The sequence below is a fragment of the Periplaneta americana genome, chromosome 2 (assembly GCF_040183065.1).
Source record: "Periplaneta americana isolate PAMFEO1 chromosome 2, P.americana_PAMFEO1_priV1, whole genome shotgun sequence".
Taxonomy (NCBI): Eukaryota; Metazoa; Arthropoda; class Insecta; order Blattodea; family Blattidae; genus Periplaneta; species Periplaneta americana.
Genome location: NC_091118.1, coordinates 32,508,108 through 32,520,286, shown reverse-complemented (window position 1 = coordinate 32,520,286; position 12,179 = coordinate 32,508,108). Strand labels below are relative to the sequence as shown.

At 33.4% G+C, this 12,179-nt stretch overlaps 1 protein-coding gene across 1 annotated transcript in view; it reads left to right on the top strand.

The window, feature by feature from the left end:
• The window catches only part of fax (failed axon connections), a 166,969-nt gene that overhangs the window by 131,435 nt on the left and 23,355 nt on the right, over positions 1-12,179 (top strand). The window lies entirely within an intron of this gene.

Sequence of the window (12,179 nt, the reverse complement as noted above, 5' to 3'; positions counted from 1 at the left end):
GAAGAAGAAGAAGATTTTAAGTCAATTATCTAAGAAATTATTGCTTATTCTTTATTGTCTTAAAATTCCAGACATGAGTGTAAGTATATATAGTAAGTTATGATTTTCTTTGTAACGGATTACTTTTTAGGAAAAACGAAGTTGCATTAATATTAATGGGCTATTCCATCTCAATTCGACCGAAATATAGACAAAATTGACCTTGCAGTTTCTAAATACAATGAAACTTTTTCTGTCCGTTGACAACTGTGATACAATGCTTTCTGCAAAGTTTGAGGCGTCAAAACTTCATAGTGTTTAAATTAAAAATATTTAAATTTATCGCATTTTCATAAAATTAGCAACTTTAAACTGTTGTGGCTCCGAAACCCTTTCACCCAATGATCAAAATCATGGTTTATTTTGATGCTGAGAAATAAGTCTATATTGACATGTAAACAGTTTTTCTTACTTTTTATGGAAATGGAGAAATTTAGATTTTTCTTCATTAAGACGCCTTTGCCCACGTAAAAATATTTTTAAAATAGGCCTATATGGTTAGATTCCGCATTGAAAGTACAAATAAACACATATTTTTTGCCGGTGCACCGTTGATAAGAAAGTATTAAAAATATCAAATAAAGAAAATAAATAGTACGCGCGTGAAGTAACCAGCTGACTGTGAGGCGGGAGCTAGCCTAGGCAAGCAAAGCCAGGAGACAAACACGTGATGTTTCGTCTAGTAGCGCATAGCTGGGCTAGCTTTATCACAAGTTTTCATAAACACAGGAGTAAAATGACTCCCAATGCTCGCTTATCTTCAGCTCTCGGCCAGTGCGTGCGGTATTGAGCCGTTCAAGTCCAGGCGTGTGAAAATAATTTAATACCCTCGAAACTTATTGCCGAGCCACTAAACAAACAATGCCGAAGTCCCTCTTAATAATGCAAGGTTTTTTCTCAATATTTTTTACATTTTTACAAATGGGCAAAAAGCCTAAAAGTAAGTAAAATCAGATTATCTGTCTCTCTGTATACAATAAAAATAAGGATTACTTCTTATCATAATCTACCAAATGTCAGCTTCAAAATGAGCTCTCGTTCAATGTTCTGCAGTAAATGGTTCCAGAGTTCTGAGCGCTGAAAGAGGCTTGTTTTTATAAAAATACGCCAAATTTGTCGCTCAATAGAACGAAAATCGTTTGACTTTCGGTAGTATATTTTTGAAAATGCACTGTCCTCAGCACCTGGTATAAACAGGGGAAAAAATGCGAGGTTTTTTACTGATCGATTTCATATGGAATAGCCCTAATAGCTACAAAGTTCTTATCCAAATGACAGATCACGTTGTATTGGTACTGTATTGCTGTTTTCTTTAGACTAAGATGCATTCTATTAAAATACTAACTCGACGGAGAAGTGTATACCAAACAATATTAACAGCAACAAACTGCAAATAGATCGCCTTAAATTGAGTATGAAGGAAATTGTTTTTGAAAGCAGCAATACTGAAAAGTGTTGCATTATACAGATATTCTTTAATTGTGACTAGCTTTATTTGTTATTCTCCTCAAAAACGTGCATATTCGGAAGTGATACAAGATGATGATGATGATGATGATGATGATGATGATGATGACGATGATGATGATACAGTCGTAAATCGCGCTTTTGCTTTTGGTCGTAAGATACTGACTGAGGTTTATGAAGTGTAGGGTATTATAATACAGTATGTACGTCCATTTTCCCTCTATATGCTTTCATTTCACGCTGCATGGTTACCAGGTAGAAATTAACCTTTCCAGTTACCTTGACAAAGAATGTAAATCATTTTGTCCTTCATACAGTTATGTCATATTACTCATGTTATCATGTAACGTGAGTTTTGAGAATGGAGTGCAAAATGTTATTCCTGAATTTCAGTAATAATTGAATGATTAGAATTAATGTATTTATCGTATTTCTTCTATTAATATAATTTATCATTATGATTGCATATCGTTATTTGTTGTATACTACAAATTACCATGTGACCGCATTTAACTGCGTCTCTACTTGATTCCATTATCGAATTTGAATTATGTATATTTGATGTTATGCTCTGCAGCAAATTTCTGGGAAAATGATCAGTTTCCCAGTTTCGTTTTCACATTTTTACACTAAACGCTCATAACCTTTTATTGTTTTCCATTTATTGTGTAACTCTTGGCTTTTGTCACCTACTATCATAGTTCATTATTTGACCCGTTTCAAATTCTATACATCTTACAAGTCTCTAAATGTTGTACACTGACGTTCAAAGATATCTGACCCCATTAATCGATAATGTTCGATAACTTGTTCATGTAAGTGTCGCTTCTTTAGTTATTACTTCTATGAATAGATGGCGAAGATAATAGTCACTGCTGCCAATCGTAGATAAATATACCCGTGCTATAGAATTCAATTTTTCATCACACTCTGCTGATTGTAAAACAACACTGAGTTTGGCTGGAAATCGCTGATATTGTCTATTAGAAGAATAATTAATGCTTAATTTACATTATCATTTTCCCTGACACTTTTTAACAGCTCCCAATAATGGTGCCACCTATTGAAAACTAGCGGAATCAAAGTTTGTCAATTTTGTATGTCTTTGGTTCTGAGTTATCCCGTGGTTGGAAAGTTCGCTTACACGATCATAAAATCGTAGGTCGAATACCTTTGTACGTTAATGTACCTAGGAACGAGAACTTTATTCTCTGGAACAACTGTGTACTTTTGGTCGAAGTAAATTAATTTAACACACATTTGAATAAAAATAGGCTTTCTTGACAGACAGGAAAAATATCTACAGCTGTATTTTATAGGTAAGGGAAAATAATGTGAAACTTAGTTTAGCGTGATAATTGGGTACACTGTCATTCAAAGATATCCGACCTCACTAATCGATAGTGATGGATAATTTGTTAGTGTAAGCACAGTCTACTATATACAGTCGCGAAGCTCAATATGTAGTAAAAATGCAAACATGGGTAGTTGCCCACCACTAGGATCGCTACTATCGCCTCATCATCGCAGATCTCTCTCCTAGCAGCCGACAAAATATGTTACACTTTCGTTGTGTTCTTTTGGAAAAATTAACACCTTCCTTCCATTATTGAAATATTAAATGCATAAAGTTAATTTATTATTTTAATGAAGTATATTAAATTCCAACATAAACTCGAAGATACCTGCAATAAATAAGTTAATATAATTTTTGTTTGTGCAAAACGAACTGAAATTTACTATAATAGCTTCACTCATTCAAGATTATAGCGATAATTAACTATGAAACCAATAAATATTAATTTGCATTTCTCTTTACAACAATAATAATGGAAATATGAATTAATGGAGTAACTTACGTGTACCGGTACTTGTAGTGTAGGCTTACGTAGTTAACAAAGTGGGATGAGGTTAAGCAATAATAATCACACCAGAATTGGAAATAAAACGTGATCAATAAATTTTATTGTAACAGACTTTTTCTACATCTCTAGTAAAGCAACAAATAAAAATAACAACAAAATTAACAGTTATAATTAAAAACATATCCTTTGAAGAAAAAAGTAGGCCTAAGCAATAATAATCCCACCAGAATTGAAAATAAAACGTGATCAATAAATTTCATTAAAACAAACTCAATTTTTCTACATCTTTAGTAAAATAACACATAAAAATAATAAAATTAATAGCTACGATTAAAAATATATCCTCTGAAAAAAAAAAAGTAGACCTAACCTTTATTTCTCTGGAAATTCAGCAGCCTAAGTGACAGAACTTTGACCGGTATCTAATGTCCTTTCGGTTAGACTGAAACATTTCATTGTGAAATTTAAGGATATCATGTATTCTAACAGTCACAAAGAACTTCAAATTAACAGTTTTGTTTCTGCACAGCATTCTTGTGGAAACTCAGGAACCTTTCTGAATCTTTCGGAAATCGGAAAAAGGATGACTCTGGCCTCTTTCTCTTACTGTTGCTACAATTTATAGCACTACAAACGTCTCCTCCTTGTCCCATATTATTATTCCAATTATTATATTTTAGCCGTTAACATTTTCATTATAACCAATAACGAACATTTCACAAGCATCAATGTGAAATACGCAACGAGCTAGCACTCGATAGAATACGACATAGTCCAAAGTCGACCATGGACAGTCTATTGTTTCTAGTTGCTAACCGCTTGGAGCGCTTTATCACGAGATTTGCAAAAAAACACCTCAAGCTTCGAGACTATATATAGTAGACTGTGGTGTAAGTGTGCGTTCTTTAGTTATTACTTCTATGAGTAGATGGCGAAGATAGTAGTCAGTGTTGCCAATCACACATAAATATACCCGCATTATAGAATTCAATTTTTTTATCCCATCCTACTGATTGTAAAACAACACTGGGTTTAGCTGGAAACCGCTGATATTGTCAATTATGAACGGTTTGTGCTTAATCTACTTCATCATTTTCTCTGACACTTTTTTACCCACCTCAATAATGGTGAGAACTAGCGGAACCCTTTGGAAGTTTGTCAATTTTATTTTTATGTTGTTCTGACTTATTCCGTGGTTGGAAAGTTCGCTTACACGGTCATAAAATCGTAGGTCAGATATCTTTGAACGCCAGTGTATGTAATTTGCTTTTTATTCTAAACATAAATGTTTAATTAAGATGTTGCTATTGTGAGTATAATGTCTGCAGGTAGAGTAAACATTATATCGTCGTTGTTCCTGCAATAACTCATGTGCAGAATATAAAATCTTTCAGTAGGAATAAAAAACACATTTATTCATCCTATGGCAGCCGTACATAGGAGACTGTGAATTCTTACATTTTCGAAACAAAGAAATATAATTACATACAGGAGATTTTATTATTTGCTGTATTACTATTTAAGTTATTTAATAAGGCAAAGATCTGAAAATCGATAATTATGTCGCATAGAAGTTAGTTCAGGAACAATCACGATATAAAAAAGGACATGGGTTCTTTCAGGCACTTTACATCGAATTCCTTCTAGTCAGCTTATCCCACAGTATATTTTGGTTCATAATTTTTCTTTCTCATATTCATTTTAACATTTTTGCGGTACATGTCCTAACAAGCAGTACTTGTAGGACATTCTGCTTCCCAAGTTTATATCTACCATTGATGAGGTATTCGTAGCAGTCTAACCATATATTATCGCGCAATTACATTCCTTTTTTCCTAGAAGGTTTTGGCTGAAATACACTGAGCGGGGATTATGAGTGAGTTTCATGAGATGAATTTACAAAGCAGTTATTAGTGATTTAGTTACTGTACTTGGTCATTGTGACTTGCATCTACACACTGTGAGCACCAAATACAGTGTATATTGAGGATCACGTAAGAGTAATTCCTAAAATACTAATTTGACTGTCTCTTCAGTGTTGCCAACTAATACTAGATATCACCAAATGAGAATAAAACCATACAGTGCCATGTATAATAATAATAATAATAATAATAATAATAATAATAATAATATAGGATTAACCATAACGATGTATTGCTTATTTACCACATCTGCTGCTCTTTATTTGGGGAGGTGTTTTCTAAAAGGTTCAATAATTTGTGAAAGAGTATATTTTCCTTCTGGACCTCTCGCACATTATGTTAGTAGTTAGTAGAGTAGTGTATGATCTAATATTAAAATGTATTTTGTCTGACAACATGAAATTCATTGCTTTGATTTACAGTTTACGAATCACGAGACCTAACCTAAAAATGTATTTTGTTTGATCACGTAAAATAATTAGTATGAATTCCGAAAACGAATGCCACTTAGCAATGTATGCTTTAGAATATTTACTCCATTATTATTGTAATAAAAGTCTAAACACGAAATACATTAATTAAAATGTGTAATGGTATTTCCATCGATTACCCAAGGGCATGTATCACACGAAATGTGTTATATTTATTTACACTTAGCCTACCTGACTCTAATCTTGAAATTGTAACCACAACACAAAGCAACACATACAATAACTATTATGTATTAATATTAATACTGATATTAATTATTAGTACTTTCATATTTCACTAGCTTCCAGCAATGAGCTCAGAAATCTAGAACAATTTGAATTTTCAGAATTTAAACTACCGACAACTTGTGTCACTGCTACCAACATAACAGTTATAAAATCACTACTAGTTGTAGTATTTCTCAGTACAGAGATTCGAAATGAAGTTTGCAAAAGAAAATTCAACCTGCAAACTATAAAATCACCATAATCCACTAGCTTATGTAGTATTTGGGGGGGGGGGATGGTTAGGTTTTACCCTTAGGATATTAAGTAAGCTGACCCGAACTATACTTCAGTCTTCACTCTACCATAAATATGAAAACATTTAGACGGAGAAGGTAAAAGTCAATTGTGAGATATCAGACTATGTGCCATTGCGAGTGAAAAACAACTCGACGCGAAACACATAGAGCTTGCCACTACAAACTGGTTGAAGGGAAATTCCAGTACTCTTTGAATAGCTTGTTATTAGGGGAGTGAAATGTGTAATACAGTATTTAATTGAATTTTTTATAAAACATCTTACGGGGGGAAATCACGAGAGGGGATTTTGTGATGAAATACGGTATGTAGCTTATTTAATGTATAGTGTTCTCTTTTTCCAAAGTATTCACACCTCTACACCTACTTACAATGCCTCCCGCTTCATTTACGTATCATTGTTTTACAACGAGGTTGCGGGTTCGATCCCGGCCCAGGTCGATGGCATTTAAGTGTGCTTAAATGCGACAGGCTTGTATCAGTAGATTTACTGGCATGTAAAAGAACTCATGCGGGACAAAATTCCGGCAGTTGCGAGCGTCGATAAATAAATCAGAATTTGAATTTTTGTTTTAGCTACAATCGCTACACACGCACATATAAAACATAATAGTATTCATCATCAATTCATCATTCACTGTCTCGATATCACATTTATGGAATACCCTGCCCAGTGACATCAGAAGTTTTCGGAGTTTAACAGTATTAAAAACAAATTTAGTGAACATTTTCGTCCTACAGTGCAGCAAACTAAATTTCAACTTTATTGTAAATATTTAGTAATTGTTACTGTTTGTTTCTCTTCAAATTTGTACAATAAGTTACTTAACTTCAGATGTTTAGTTATTTACTTTAATCGCTAAATATATTAAGCAATTAATTTAATTATAGCAATCTCAGACCTCGAGTGAGATTTATTAGAAATATTTCGTGAATAAAATAAAAAAATGTAAATAATACATCCCTAAAATTCGCTCACAGAATGTTAATAATTGTATATTATGAATACTTAACCTATTCTGACATTGTGAAGTCGAAATAGATGAATAACGATTACTGCAGTACAGAAAATGAATGTTATTCAGTAATGCCAATTTAGAAAAGCGAAATACAGATTTAAAAATTGTAATTAAATGTACTGCGCTTTTCTCTTGTTATTATAATAGAAATACGTTTTCATTATCTGCTGAAATTATAATTTAATTTAAACATTTCATAATATAATTACAAATAACCTGATTAATACATTAATTAAATGAAGGAGTGTCATTTTCTTTAGATACAATGGACATGGAATTAGAAGATGAAGATGTAAATGTGGAAGTAGGATTTCGCACTTTATTTAGTAGGCTACAATTGATTCATGCTCATAGATTTACGTGAAAACAGTTGGTGATACTGACTAAACAAAATAACGACCATGCGATAAATTGATAGTGATAAATCGAGCTGCAGAAATTATTTTGATTGGTTGGAATTCAAAATTTCATTACACTTCATTGGCCGAAACTGAAATGACGTCATATAAATGAAATAGTCGGTACAATTTTGTAAGTTATTCTGAAATTATTCTCTACTTCTATTGTTTTCGTTTCTCTCTTTTTGCATTTGTATTTGTATTTGGACTGTTGTTTCATATTCTTATTTACTTTTCTCTGCATGAAATTTTTTTTGTATTTTTATTTATGGTGGTGTGGTACAGAATATCTAATGGTCTTAACTCCATCAGAATAAGTAAAGAAATAGTTATGTAAATAAATAAGTAGCCTAAATAATTAAATAAGTAAATAAATAATAAATTAAAAAAGTAATTTAAATAAATATTTCAATTATAATATAGGGTAAAGGTTGGTAATATTGTGATGCTAATAATATTGTGATAGTTCTTTTTGAGAATTTTTTTTTTTTTACAATTTTACTGAGCGAGAGGAAGATCGGTTTTTGCGTTAACTTATTAAAGGAATGTTCGTGGACAAGTTGCTGCACAAAGCCGGTCTTTCTCTCGCTCAGTAAAATTGTAGAAAGTACTATCATAATATTATTAGTATCACATTATTACCAACCTTTACCCTAATATTTATTTAAATAAATAAACTTCGGGATCCTATTTCTGCCAGCGGGCAAGTATTTCATATTGGCCTGGTTTTTGCGCCATTCCTACATCATAATCATTATGGTCATCACGTCTCAACATACCGGTAGCTCTAAGTCTGAGATTATATAAATATTTCCATCAAGTAGATCGCCCAGTATATATAATACGTGTAATTAAATTGAATCAACACTACAATCTTACTCCAAGCGAAAGCTTACTCTACTGGGTGTTCATTTCAAAGTGTGTCATGACGTCACTGTTGTGAGTCAGCGATTTGAAGCGAGTTTCAGCTTTTATGTCAGAGAAGTTGCCTATTAATCAAGGCGTTCAATCTGAACTTAAGAACGTGTACGGTGTAACTTGAACGTCGTAGCAAGAGATGGCGGTCTGTACTGTCTGTGTGCTACCATAACCTCTTTCGAACTGTGTTTTGCGCGGCAAAGTCGTACTCAGGGTATTTGTTATCATCTGTTGCGTACGGCAACATTCCACAATACAAATCAAATGCTCCGTGTCCATGTTGACCGTCGAAATTAATGTTAACAAATACGTAAGAAATCGTCTTAACCCTCTCCCCATATCCTGACAGTATGAAAAAAATCCACCTCAGTACGTGTTTCCAAACAGTTCACATTCCTGCCACTACCGGCGTTACCGTACATATCAGTAAGTACTTTTCAGAATGAACGCCGTACTTGCTATGCAACTTCTCTAACACTTAGGTAATACACCTCCGCGGAAGTGTAGAAAGATTGAATTCTCTAGGCTCATCGACTAGCCATATGACGGCATACAGCGAGCCATGACACACTATGAACTGAACATCCAGTATATTCTGTTTAAAAGTAATGGTCGTACAATACAGAGAATTTTTTATAATTGGTGTGACTGTTGGATTTGTTTCGGTTTGAAGTTACAGTATTAATTTCGAGGGAAGTTGGAAAAGGATTTTCCAGTCGACTGTGTATTGTTTCAGTGCATTTACTCGTATTTCCACTTAGCCTCTTGTACACACCATTCTCCTGCATTGTGGAGAGGAGATCCACTCATGAATGATGTTGTGTAATAAAATTCAGCAGCAGAGAGAATTCTCTCTCTTTTTCCACCAGTTTCCACGTCAAAGTTTTATAGCGCTAACATTTTATAATATAACACACTTGTTTGGCTTTAAAAATAAAATCGATATATTAAAAGAGGAAGCGTAATGATTCTGCGTAGGAAGTCTATATCCAGAATCTTTTGTTTTATATAATCAAACTAACGTGTAAAGTCAGATTTTCGTTTCCGCGTTTTTCGTTTACGTATTATATTCAAATTCAATTCCAGTTTCATGCTTTTTATATGTACCATTGTCATGTTATCAAGGTAGACCCTCTATCTGAATTTATTTTATTTTTGTTCTTCTCCATAGTTTTTCAGTTTGTCGAAATTTTTGTGTAGATACCTGACATATAGGCTGATACACAGTAGAACGAATTGCGATACTGCAGTTAAATTGATTTCGCCATTTTGATGAAGGTACACTTTCTCATTATCTTGCATACCGAAAACATAGCTCTCGGCATGCTGTTTTGTTCATTTATGTACAGTAGTGGCAAAAAAACCGGACCGACCCTTGTAGTAGATTTCAGAGCCTTGTTCACTCCAGAGCACGATAGGCTGGTAACTGAGATTTTCGTGGTTCGAATCCTACCTGGGGAGAAAACTTTTTTTTTTTGTTCCTTATTCAAATTTATTCCCAATACTTTTTGATTGCTGGTAAAATTCATGTTCTGGGAATAATAAGTTAATTAAATAGTAAAATATCGCTGCAATCGAAAAGTATTGGGAATATATTTGAATAACTAACAAAAAAAAGTTTCCTTCCCAGGCAGGATTCGAACCACGAAAGTCCTAGTTACCAGTCTGTCGTTCTCTGGAGTGAACAAGGCTCTGAAATCAGCTACAAGAGTCGGTCCGGTTTTTTTTTTTTTTTTTTTTTTTTTTTTTTTTTTTTTTTTTTTTTTTTTTTGCCACTACTGTACAGACTCGGAAACAAAATTTGGGCCACCTGAATTTTCTAAGTTCAGTATGCTCAGTGCTTAAAAAAAATTCTGGCGGCCCAAAATTTGTTTCTGTGTCTGTAGAGTCTTTTTTTTTTTTAAATTACTGAAAGGATTTCATTCATATTTCGTAGTGCATATGAATAAAATCATCTGAGAAGTATATACATGGCATTTTATGTAGGCCTAATTCACTGGCAGCTTAAAATTACTTAGCCTTAGAGAAAACGGCGTTATTTCAGAATTAGTAATGACAGTTTACAGCGATTGTCTTGATTTATTTTGCAAGTAATACTCCAAATGGAACTCTATGAATTGTAAGTCTTCAGTAGGGCTCCCGTAAGTCCTGTAAAATACGAGAACGTCCTTAATTTCGTTAATGTGTCTCATTGCCCCGAAAGGGGTCTTCGGGACATCTTTTTGTCTCATATTAAAAAATTAGTGACTGAAGAAACAAAACTGAGAATATCAACTGCTATTTTATTATAAATATCCGGAGTTGCATTCGGGCGCGGGTTCGATTCCCGCTTGAGTTGATTACCTGGTTGGGTTTTTTCCGAGGTTTTCCCTAACCTTAAGGCGAATGTTAGGTAATTTATGGCGAATTCTCGCCTCATCTCGCCAAATAAGTCTCGCTATCGACGCAAATAACCTCGTAATTGATACAGCGTCGTTAAATAACCGAGTAAAACGTTAGTGTTTATTTACCTTATATTGAGATAATAATAATATGTTATTATTATTGTTGTTGTTGTTATTATTATTATTATTATTATTATTATTATTATTATTATTATTATAGGCAAAATGATTTAATGATTAAAAATCCGCACATTTTGTTCAGCTTCAGTACTGTGAAATGCGTTGCGGCTCTTGGCAAATTACTATTTCTCACTTTTGGCTCTCTAATTTCTAGTGAGCACCACTGATCAAAGATAACGTAGGATAACAATGGTTGGAGTAGTTACTTTTAACTTGAATCATAATCAATGGCAGTAATGCCGGTATACTGTCTTGGAAAGAAAAAAAGTCTGGAATATTGTATATTTTCAGAATGCGCACATTTGTTAGTACTTGAGTGATGCGATGTAGTTACACCTCAGTCCCGGTTTGTTTGTTTAATTTTTACTCTACGCTTGTGTCAATATTGGATATTAATGTTTATTTTTGTACACTTCATGCCGTTGTTGTAACATAAAATACCCGTATTTAATGCATAAACCTTTTCTTACATAGGCTATTCTTGGCTGCTTTCCTTTGTTACAAAAAAAGGAGGCTTGCTTTATTGATTTTAGTATAGATATCTTTCAAATTTAGGTCAACTTTTTGTACTACGCTTGTCCATTTTGTTTCGAAGAGATTTCCAACCTTGGCCAACAGAATAAAACTTCTGCGTCATACTGAAATCATTGTCTCTAGTATATACAGTCACGAAGCTCAATAGGTAGTAAACATGCATCCATAGATAGTTGCTAACTACTAGGTTCGCTAATATCGCCTCATTACAGACAATGCAAAATAGTACCTGCACAGTCTGTTGTTCCTAGTACCCTCACAACTCAAGCTTCGTGGCTGTATATACTAGACTGTGCTGAAATGGAGATTATGCACCAATAACTTAAATTTCAAATAATATCATATTTCTAAAGTTATGTATTCTGTTATGTTTATTACTTGGCTTAAGGGGTTAGGTACAGCTTAAAGTAGTAAAATTTTGGAAATATTCAACTTTT